The 12,347-nt window shown below is 41.1% G+C and overlaps 1 pseudogene; it reads left to right on the top strand.

Moving 5' to 3' along the window:
- Positions 1-6,139: 6,139 nt before the first annotated feature.
- Positions 6,140-11,068, top strand: LOC147421142 (uncharacterized; annotated as a pseudogene).
- The last annotated feature ends 1,279 nt before the right edge of the window (positions 11,069-12,347 follow it).

The following is a 12,347-nucleotide window of genomic DNA, read 5'->3' as shown; positions in this document are numbered from 1 at the left end:
TATGTAAGTCACTTGTAATCCATAGCTTGGATCAATGCAATCTCTTCATTGGATTAATACAACGGCAAGAGTTGAAGCTTCTCTACACTTTTTATATTTCACTAATTTAACAAAATAATATAGATATGTGTGTGTGTGTGTGTTTGTTTGTATGTGTGTGTAAGCCCTTGGTGGCCAGATAGCTTGGAAGTCCGTTGGTAACAATGTTGCTGCTCTTTTTTAATACTTTAGGTTACAAGATTTTTTATTTTGAAGTGCTAATGGTGAGGTTATAGTTTTGGGAAGTCCTCTTTATGTAAGGGATGGGTGAAGTGGAGCTCCCCCTGTCTTGACTTGGTCGTACCTTGTGAATGGCTTCTCAATTTTTGAAAAAAGTACAAAGAAAATGAAAAAGGTTGATGAAGGGAAAAAACCCATCGGGAGAAAAGTTCCTTCATCCTTTATTAGAGTTGCTAAAACCTGGAGAGTTGCATTGTGCATATGAAGTGTTTTTTGGTAAAACAATTGAAGTGTGTCCAATGCATGTAGCCGAATGTGGGACACCCTATTGATGCATACAAAATTAGCAATCATTAAAAAGCATGTTGTGCAAGAGAAGATTTGTGATGGGTGCTCTAAAGATTAAATGTAGCAAGTCTGACACACTTAAGTGTCAAAAGAGCTGCCATGTGTCTGGAGAGGGTTTGCGTTGTCAAGGATTTCCACTCTGTCCTCATTGTGCATTAGTGCATGAGTGTAAGGCTAAGACTTAGACTTTGACTCTCAGCTTCTTTGATTCAAATAAAGTTCCTGGAATGCCCATATCCATTCTTGCAATATTTGGTCTTTGTTTGACCCATTTCACTAAGAAACTGTCTCAAAATGAGCAGAAAATACATCCTGTTTTGAGTCTTTTTGGCCCGTATTCATGAAAGTTCATACCATTGGTGCATCCAAATTGTTGGATTCTCTCCTTTTTTCTTAGATCAAAGCTTTGTAGAGAATATGATAGAGTTGGATCACAATTCCTCCTCTTGAAGTGGGCATAAGTGACAAGCTGCGTACAACTTGAATTTCTCTGATTTTGGTGGTCTTCAATGCAATGGTAAATGAGGTTCAAATGGGTTGAGGTTGGTTTTCGCCATAGTTAAACACTTCTAGATGAGTACTAGAATATTAAACATCATTTATGGACTGTGTAAAAATTTTCCCATGGCTCTGAATGTCTGTAGTCGGAGCAGCTTGTACTTTGCACGATGACCTTATTGAAGAACAGATGCGTTGCATGGGAAGATGACCTCAAGCTGAGTAACCACTTCATAGGCTTCTTGTTTTATATTCCAAGAGAGATTTAATAGCTTTTGGTGGTTGTTGAATTCTATTTGCCCGTTTTATGCCTCATTTTGTGTCCCAAAATGCCCTATTTTTGTTGTTTTGCAGGCATAGTTTTAGAAACTGTTGCAGCGAGAGGGGCAAACAATGTCTGATGGACAAACCCTTCTGTAGGTATGATTCTTAGGTTGTATATATGCTTCCTTAGAATCAAATCCGACAAAGCTATCTCCATGAGTGAGATCCAAGCTAATTTATTCCTCTCAAAAACTGTTGTTTCTTTCCCTTTTGTCTCTGAAGTTTGTTGATGGCTGTTGTCTTTCTTGTGCATGTTTCTATGCATGGGTTTGTTAAGAAATGTGTATAATGAAAGTATTGTTCATGCCAATACCCTATATGAACTTGCAGTTCATGCATGGGGAACATTATACGGTGCAAGCAGTCTTGCTAAAGGTACTCGAGCCATTAACGGAACAATTCCAAATATAAACAAGTGTTGGAGTCCAACCGTCGTCAAGTGGCATTTGTAGAAGAACATTATTGCTCTCCTCACAGAAATTTCCTCTCTGATTCACTTGTGGTGTGCATATGTGAGTGGGGGGTGTTTGTGTGTGTCTGCACAACTGTCCACTTCAACATCCATCTTTTTAAGAATAATAGACTTTGACACTTATGCTTACCCTTCCCGCGTAAGTGACACGTTTAAATAGTCCTGCCTCCCAGCTAAGAATTAAAACATATTAACATGTTAAAGTTTATAAATGCAGGCAATCTACACACAATTTATTACTTAAAGCTTTTAGGACTAATATCCGAACACGTTTTGGTTCGAAATGCCCGACTTTTGACTCTTATGTTGTTTGCATTAGCTAATAGCGACTTGACTTTCCGTGGGCAAAGAGCTTTGGCCAAATAGTTTGCATTGCAAGAGTAGAGCTCTGTGGCGGAAATGGACTCGTGAATCCTGTATCTGCAAGTCCGGAAGGTAGATTGAGGTTGAACTTGGCGGCAGGGCTGTGATGTTTGGTCTATCTTGTTCAATTCGGCCTATGAATAGGGCACCTCTATAGTCTTTTTTCCCTTGCTCGGTTGGAGTTGTGTATTTGTTGCCATTGATTTTTGTTTTTGGATTTGGGTAGAAATTGGTAGAACAATTGGCTTTGATGTTGGCAGATGCATTTGGGGAGTAGGTTTTGATTTGAACTTATACCCTGGTAAAGTTGAACTTTTCTTAGCCTTTGGCATCCAAATGTAGTTGTTTCCGTGAAGTGTTGTGCCCGTAGCAGCGTTGTTGGTATCCACCATTTTTGAGTGGCTATTGTTGGCACTAGCTTCGATCTTTGATAAAACTGGCGTTTGGTGGTTGAGGTAGCTTTGGCTTTTGGCACCCAAATGTGGTTGTTGCCTTCAAAGAAGTTTTGTGCTTGTAGCAACGGTTTTGGCAATCATCTGCTTTGAAGGTTTTGTTTGTGTGGCACACTTGTTTTCTATTTCAATGGTATTGGTGATTGTGTTGTAGCATCCAGAGTTGCAATTGAGATGGCAAGAATGGCAGTAGTTGCCGTGGCAGCCGAAAGGTTGAGTTTTGTTGTACCAAATTCAAGATTGATACTTCGCTCCTCCCAGTCAAATTGACACAGATGTTTATGCACCCACGCCTGGCCGAGTATGATGTCATGTGCACTGTCCTTCTCCTTTGTGACATAAAAAAGTCAGGCCTCCTTATAGCCATCCACATAGATTGATACTCTTGATGTGCCTTTGCAATCGACCGTTTGGTTTGTGACACTGTTGAGCTTCACGGTTGTGGAAGTCATTGACTGTTGGACATATGCTTCAAAGTGTGTTCCGCCATTACATTCACTGAAGCCCTTCAATCCAAAAGGGCAGCAGAAGTGTGGTTTTTATTGTCAATTCCAACCTTGAGAAGCATTGGTGCAACATAGTCAAACTTGATGTCGTTTCGCTTTAGCTTTTCCTACGCGAAGTCGAGCTTCCTCTTGAGCTTCTCTTCATGGTTTCCAGTGCTAATTTCCTGGTCTTAGCAGCATGCATTTTCTCAAACATTTATTATGTTAGTGGTTCATGAAAACGTTTTAAACAACTTCCATTAATGAAATTAGCCATGGACTCACCATCCAAAGTTTCTAGACGTATTGCACCTCCTGAAGTAACGTCATTAATTACATAAGGCCCTAAGCCCCTCATTTTCAATTTGCGCTTGTGTTTCTTGAGAGTATATATCAAAACTAAATCCCCCTTTTGAAACTCTTCAGTGCGTACATTGGTATCATACCAGTGTTTTTGCCTTCATTTTTCCACATAAATGCACATGATAGTCGTTCTCCGTCGTTCCCCAAGTCGTTCTAATTCCTCCACTCTGTTTGATAGCTCGTGACACGTCCATTCCAAGGACTTTGCAACACGTAGAGTAGGGATTAAAAAATTGATGGATATGATTGCATTCAAGCCAAACAAAAGTTCGTATGGTGTGCAATTTATGGTTGTTTTGTAAGTTGTGCGGTATGCCCACAAGACACTGTTGAGCTTAAGTTCCCGGTCACTTTGTGATCCTTCCACTACCTTCGTTAAAGCAGTGCATAGCACCTTATTTGTGCTCGCAGCCTGAGCATTAGCTTGGGGATGATAAGGAGTGGATTTATGATGAATGACCATGAATTCTTAGAGGAGATATTCAATCACTTCATTTATGATATGTGTGCCTTCATCACTCACAAGCTCAATTGGTAGTCCATAGCAGGTGAATATGTTTTCATTTAAGAATTTTGTTGTGGTACGAGCATCATTCTTGACCGTGGCCTTAGCTTCAACCCACTTAGTGAGATAATCTGTGGCTACCAATATGTATTTTGCGTGTGTTCTTGGCAGGTGGTTTAATGGGACCTACAAAGTCTAAACCCCATTTAGCAAAAGCACATGTGCTTAACATTGGTCTGAGAGGCATGAGATCAAACATGTTGGGTACTTTGGAGCATTGACACTCTTCGCAACGTTTTACAAATGCTTCAGCATCATGGAAGAATGTCGGCCACCATATTCTTGATCATAGAATGTTGTTCGTGAACTAAAACGAACGCTTCCTACTCCTGAGTGTGCTTGGTGAGGGATAGGAATATATTCTTCGTCGCATACGCACAAAAAGAGTTTGCCATCAATGTCCTTTTTATACAGTTGATCCCCGACTAATGTATAGTCCTTAGCATCAGCCTACAATTGTTTTTGTATCTGTAAGGGAATGTCCTTGGTGACCTTTCCAAACACGATGCATGCTACAATATTTTTAGCCCATCCCGAAATAGGAGTAACCTTGTAAAGAGTGGCATGTGAATACAATGGGTGATGTTGACATGATTTTCATACTTTTATAACAAAAGTAGTGACATGAAAGTTCATTGTTGGCCACCAGTACCCACTGCATAATATTTGAGTTATGGTTCCTTGCCTCAATCTATGCTGGCCTGTGAAACTCACATGCGCGTTCTGAAGTATCCTAGGATATTCTTCTAAATTTGGCACTAAGCACAAGATTCCATCATCCATTAAATGATATAGCCGTCCAGAGATTAGTTGAAAGCGACTCCATGCTTCCAAGAAATTTTCTTGAGCCTGGACATTGTTATTCCTTGTGTTAAAGATGGTAGTGGATAAGAATTCAGCAATCATTCGGCACCATTTGGGTACTGACTCTATGTGAAATAGAGTTGCATCTGGTAGGTCATCATCTACCCCTGTAGGCTCCTCATCATTTCTACTTCTACTCATGTGGTCTGCACGTTTGTGCGTTACCCCCTTCTTGACTGCCACTGTGAAATAAAAATCCAGAAGAATGACAATCCATCTAACAATTCGTCCTGTGCTGCAAGGTTTATTTACCAAGTAAAGGAGAGCTTGGTGGTCGACGAAAAAGACAAAATGGTTTGCCAGTAAGTAATGTCGAAACTTCTTGACCGCATACACCATAATCAATCCTTCACACTCTGTGGTGGTGTAGTTCTTTTCAGTTATGTTCAACAGCCTCCTGGCATATGACATCGGGAAGTCCATGTTGTGCTCCCCTGGTTGAGCCAATATGCACGCGATCGCAAAATTTGAAGCGTCAATGTGCACGTGGAATAGGGCGTTCCAGTTCGGAGCTTTTAAAATAGGTCCACTAACTAAAGCCTTCTTTAGTTTCTCCAATTGAAAACAACTAGTAGTGCATGTAAAGGTCGTGCAATTGCTGCGTACATGTAAATAAAACACCGATAATAGCCACAATGGCCCATAAAGATTTGCACACCCGTATAATTTGTTGGTCATGGAAGATGAACAATGACCTTGATTTTTTCCAAATGACCTTGATTTTTTCCAAATCAGTCGAAATGCCATTTTCGGATACTATATGTCCTAGAATCTTGGCCTGGCATACCATAAATTTATATTTCTCAGGATTTAACTGATTTGATAGATCCTACATTGTTCAAAAATCTTGTGTTAAGATATCAAGCTCAGGTCGTGGTCCACCTAGCTGATTCCCGATCGACATTCATCATTGGAGATCCTTGCTAGTGATACTACAGTTGTACTTCACCGACAGGTCTACCCACCGAGAGTGATGGCACACCTACCACCAGCTCACAAGTAAGTTTCAATTTTCTGCAGGTTTCAATTTTTTTGTCTGCAAACATCAGGTTTTGGCATACGGACAGTGTACGCACTGCACAGGAGAATTGCAGGTGCTACTTGGTATATGTATGTAAATTGTGGTGACAGCATGTACCACAACAGATAATTGAGTGCTTGTGCAAATTTCTAACTATTTGCAGAAATGGACAACAATGATGCACTTGGCAAGATTGTTGGTGACAAGTTGGATAAGAACAACTTCCATGCTTCGAAGTTTAGGATGACCAACTTCCTGATGGGTAAAGGCTATTGGGAGTACATAGACGGTGACCAATTGTACCTGAGAGAAATGCCACTGCTGTGCAGACAAAGGCATTCAGGGATTGAAATCAAGGAGCAAGGAAGGTGATGTATTGGCTATCTGTGAGCATACATGATAGCATGATTGGGCATATCCAAGATGCCATTTCACCCAAAGTGGCTGGGGATAGGTTAGTATCGCTACACAAAGGTAAGGAAGATTCAATTGAAGAATGAGCTGAATACAATCAAGGACAACTTGTTAGTTAATGCTTACACCTTGAAGATCAAAGCAATATGCAAATCTCTAGGCTCAATTGGTGTGACAGTTGAGGATGATGATAAAGTTTAGGTATGCTTGCGTGGCTTGACACCTGCATACAATGTGTTCAAGACCTCTATTCAGACTAGGGAAAACATTCCTAGCTTTTCAGATTTGACTCCCATGCTGATTGATGAAGAAAAGAACCTTGGTAAAGACGCATCTTCTTCACAAGGCTGAAACAGTTCTGAGAGGGCCTTCTACTCAAACAAAGGTAGAGGTAGAGGACGTGGTGCAGGTCAAGGACGAGGTCGTGGCCATGGCAACCAAAATCAAGGCCAACAACAGCAGCAGATGAATGATGCACAGGGATCAAACACTCGTGGACGTGGACAGTCCAGAGGCAGTGTCACAAACTACTGACATGTCAAAGCCCTAAATAAGGGAGTCAACTTACAGATGTCAGACGAGGGGCCTAAACCCTAAGAAGGACAAGTAACAAAAGAAGAAGTCCTACCAACGTATGGGGACCCCGTCCAATGGGGCCCCAAGTGACATAAAGGATTAAAATAAAGCAGGACTCTCACACACACACAAAAAGAGACTTGCGGCAGATTTTGGAAAACTGCTAACGACGTGGCATGATGACATGGCAAGCTGTACGGATTTTCGCGTTTTTCACTGGCTAATAATGTGGTAGGCTGTACGGATTTTTCGTAAATTATGCTGACAGCTTTTTGGCATTGCTTTTGGACCAGATGCTTTTGAGTTTGAAGGCTTTTCATTGTAAACTGCTTTTTGGGGCCTAGGGCCTTTAAATATGAGGTTAGGGCTCTTCTCTAGCATGCTTCCTAGAGAAGGTGCAGAGTCTAGAGTACCGACTTGTACTGTGTTGATGCAATATAAAGAAATACCGAAAGGGGCACCAAGGTTTGGGGCCAATACTGTCTGGGGTGGAGTTCTGCCACTCCATGTCATGTGTCGTCTCTCTCTTTCAGTTCAGTTGTTATTGAAGTGCTAAAAGTATATTCAGTGTGTTCTTTTCTATTGGCACGTAGTGCCCGTCTTGTGAAAGTGGTATCAGAGCATCAGGCGTGTGCTTTTGTGAAAGCATACCGGTCCCACAAAAGAGAAGATAGAGCAAACGAGAGACTTTATTTGAGGTATCTTCGCCCTACAATCCGGACTTATTAGCCACTCCCACTCTTACTTCATCGCGCATCGGGTGCGCTCCCATCTTCACAGCTCATGTCTTACAAGGCATAACCAATAATGATCACTTACAAGAGAAGGATCCAAGATTTGTTTCGAGCTGCTGTTTTTCTTAGAGGCAGTGCTATGCGAATTTTGATAGCTACCAAGCAGCATACTCCCAGTACTTGGTAAGCTTTCAAGAAAATTTTTGCCTGAAGTTATATGGTTTCTGACATCTTCCTTCGGAGTGCAACTTCTGGCAAAGTGGGGTATCCTGAAATTCTTGCCATGGAAACCCTAGCAGATTGTAACTTGAAACTTCTCAACATCTCTCAGTAGATGTCTCTTCAGGAGCAAATGAACTTGGAGATCCAGTGCAATTGCTATCTTGGGACTACCGTCGCCGCCAACAAAAACACTCTCTGTCCAAAAGCTGATGGACCATGCTGTGCTCGACTACGACCTCATGGAAAGAACTTAACCCTAATTTTTGGTGCAGGTTTCACGATGGAAATTCAGTCGACTTCTCGAAGCTCGATCGATGTCGAGACTGCTTTTTAAGTTTGACTTCTGTTTGAGAACTTGTTTGGTGATCTTGTTTGAAATTTTTTTGAAATGGATGGTATCTATTTTGAACTTGTTTTGGTGACGATCGAGAGTTCCGATCTGGACGAAAGGAGAAACTCCTTGATCAAGAGAGCTGAAAGGACAAGCTAACTCCTTGATCAAAAGAGCTGAAAAAAGAAGCTAACTCCTTAACAATAAGAGCAAACTGATTGTCCCTCGAAATGTCTCTTAGAAATTTTTGAGCTAACTTGAGTTGTTTTGCGGATATGTTGTAATCGCGGACGATTATCCGCGATTACTCTCTTTCAAGAAGGAGAGATGTCACAAACTGCTCACGTGTCAAAGCCCTAAAGAAGGGACTCAACTTGCAAATGTCGGCCGAGGGGCCGAAACCCTAACTAAGAATAAGTAATAGAAGAAGAAGTCCTACCAACATATGGGGACCCTGTCCGATGGGGCCCCAAGTGACATAAAGGATTAAAATATAACAGGACTCTCTCATACACACAATAAGAGACTTGCGACAGACCTACGAAAATTGCGCAGGCATGATGATATGGCAGGATGTACAGATTTCCGTACATTACGCTGGCAACTTTTTGGCATTGCTTTTGGACTAGATGCTTTTGAGTTTGAAGGCTTTTCACTGTAAACTGCTTTTGGGGCCTAGGGCCTTTAAATATGAGGTTAGGGGCTCATTCTCTGGCATGCTTCCTGGAAAATGTGCAAAGTTTGGAGTATTGGCTTGTACTGTGTTGATGCAATATAAAGAAATATCGAAAGGGGCGCCAAGGTTTGGGGCCAATACTCTCTGGGGTGGAATTCCGCCACTCCATGTTGCGTGTCGTCTCTCTTTTAGTTCAGTTGTTATTGAAGTGTTAAAAGTCCGTTCTTTTCTATTGGAACGTGGTGCCCGTCTTGTGACAGGCAGGGGGAGAGTTCATAGATATTTCCAAAGAAACAATGCAGGAAATGATAGCAAAGAATGCTGGAATTGTGGAGGAACATGTCATTTTCAGAATGACTGTCCAACAAGACAGCAAGGTAAAAGAAGGCAACAGAACAATTATGTGTCTACCAGCACGAATATAGATGATTCTGAGAGGCTATTTGTGATGCAACACTTGATGAATAACATGTCTGTAAATGCATCAAAATGAAGTCAAAATGTGTGGTATGTGGATTCGGGTGCTTCGAATCACATGACCAGCCATGGAAAATGGTTCAAGGAATTGCAGACCTTGCAGAATCCTAGTTGTGTAGAGATTTGGGATGATACCACACATCCTATTGCGCATACAAGGAATGTTCCATTGTCATTACAGGATGTCAATGTAAAGTACTTGGCTGATGTACTTCATGTGCCTAACATTACAAAGAACTTGGTTTCAGTTGGGAAAATGGTTGAGCAGGGTTGGTAAGGTTCAATGCGGATGGACTGTATGTAGAAGAATACAAGAAGAATGGAAAGCTGGTTGCGCAAGGAAAGAAGAAGGGCAGAATGTTTACTCTTGATGTAATTGTGTCTAAGATGAATGCAGCAATGTTTGCACAAGGTTCAGGTGTTGTTGTAGATGTAGAAATGTGGCATAAAAGAATTGGACATGTAAATGTGCAAAGGCTGAAAACAATGCAAAGCCGAGAACTTGTAACAGGTTTGCCCATGTTTAAGGTTGCTGATATGCAAAAGGTTTGTGAAGCATATCAGTTTGGAAAGCAATCAAGAGGTTTATTTCCAAAAGACAAGCATGTAAGCAGCAATGTGCTAGAGTTGGTACACTCATATGTATGGGTCTAACAAAGACTGCGTCTATGGGTGGATGCAGGTTTTATGTTACCTTTACTGATGACCATACTCGCAAAGTATGGGTGTATTTCATGAAGGAGAAGAGTGAGGTGTTTACTCACTTTCAAAATTTTAAGGCTATGGCTGAAAAACAGATAGGGAAACATGTACAGTGCCTGAGGTCAAATGGAGGGGGAGAATACTTCTCCAATGAGTTTAACAGTTTTCTGAAAAAGCATGGAGTTCAAAGGCAATTTTCATGCAGGTATATTCCACAACAACATGGTGTTGCTGAGTGAAAGAACATGCACATTGCAGAAATTGCAAGAGTGTTGATGTCTGAGAAGAGCATGCCCCATTGTTATTGGGTTGAAGCTATGTCTATAGTTGTGTATATCATGAACAGTACTCTTGCTGTCTGCTGCTGCAGTACATGATATGACTCAGTTTTCTGGAAGAAAACTGATATGGCACACTTAAAAGTGTTTGGATGCATTTCTTATGTGCATGTGCCAGATGAGCTACGAACTAAGCTCGATCCAAAGGCTGAAAAATGTGTTTTCATTAGGTACTCTCTTGAGAAAAAAGGGTACAAATATTACAACCCTGTCACGCATAAGTTAAGGGTGAGCAGGGATGTGGTTTTTAATGAGATGGCAAGTCGTTATGCTGATGTAGAACATGATATTGGGGCTGATGTAAAGGAGAATGTGGTGACAGAAAATGCAAGTCCTTCTTCGCAGGTTTTGAGTGGACCGCAAGTGTCACCTAGTATAAGTGTTGTTGAAAAGCCTTGGAGTGGCGGGTTGCATGAAAAGGAAAGCCCTGCTAGCTCATCTAATGTATCAAGAAAGGGTAAGGAAAAGGTTGATGATGCCCCAAAGCTACCAAACTTGAGTGCAAGTCATGATGATGTAGATGGAAATTCAAATGGTTCTGAGCATATTCTTGATGAGGAGTTTAGGATACCCTCTTTAAAGACACCTAGCGTTAAAAAGGCCTTGGAAGGCATGCATACATAGCTAAGAAGGTCTTCTAGAGTCAAGAAGCCCGTGGAGTATTTGGCGTATGATGGATATGTAGCACATCACTATGCATATATGGCAAAGATTGTGCAGGATGTAGAACACACTTGTTTTGATGATAAGTCATATTTAGGAATTTTGGGAACTATTCAAGTCCCGTTTTTAGATGATACTTAAAATTAGAGTATTTTTCTTAAGTTTGACCTTATGATTTTTGGGGAGACCCTTTATGCAATATAGAAATGAGACACTATCCCATGAATAGAAGGCTCAAAAGTAAGTTTGAGCCTCGCTTTTTTTGTTGTGTGGGATACTAAGAAGACGACTGAAGTTAACTTTGATTTTCACATGCCTCACTTAAACTAGCAAGTGGACATGCTCAAACTTAGTTCAAGGCACTAGTACATGGAATATGGGGCTCAAATGTAAGTTAAAGATCAACTTGTTGTTTCTATGTAGGATCCTAAGATGAGGTTGATCCTAAGTGCCTCACCTAATAGCAAGTGGGTATGCAGCTCAAACTTAGTTTAAGGCACACATACTAGTTTTTATTAGCGCCCTTTGAAAATGAGCCACTAACACCTACATGTGAGTCTCAAATTTAAGTTTTTCCCTCACTTGTTGGTGGTGCTTCTTAGGATGTCTCATGTGCCTCTCATGAAATAAGTGTGAATTTCATACTTATTACCAAATGCACATTAGAGATCCAAGTCCTATATCCTACCATATAGAAATAAGACAATGTCACATGGATGGGAGGGTCAAACTTCTGTTCAATCCTTGAATTGTGGTCCTACTTAGGACACTCCATTGGAGTACGACTTTGTTTTTGGAAGTAAGGTCTTTCCATAGTTCACCTTGGACCTTGTACATTGGATACTACAACTAAGCCCACCACTTGTCCAAGCTATTCTCTAATATAGACAAAGGGTTTGGGTTTCAAGATTCACCACTTTTCCAACCTTGCTTCCATTAAAGAAAGGAGGGGCATTATAACTAGGTCTACTGCTTGTCCAAGCTATGCTCTGATATAGAAAGGGGATTTTGGTTTCAAGATCCACCATGTGTTCAACCTTGCAAGACTCAAGGGATACTTGGACATTGGAAAGCATATTCCTATAGTAGTTGATGGGTGGCAGTGGGTATTACAACTAGGTCCAACCTATGCTCTAATATAGCAAAGAGGCTTTGGTTTCAAGGTCCACCACTTGTCCAACCTTGCTTCCATTAAAGAAAGGAGGGCTACGTAAACATTGGCAAGCAAGGTAGCAAGGTT

This window comes from Adiantum capillus-veneris, chromosome 28 (genome assembly GCF_014529385.1).
Source record: "Adiantum capillus-veneris isolate H3 chromosome 28, ASM1452938v2, whole genome shotgun sequence".
In the NCBI taxonomy this organism is placed as follows: domain Eukaryota; kingdom Viridiplantae; phylum Streptophyta; class Polypodiopsida; order Polypodiales; family Pteridaceae; genus Adiantum; species Adiantum capillus-veneris.
Note: the sequence above shows the minus strand (reverse complement) of the source record. Positions and strands in the feature narration are given on the sequence as shown.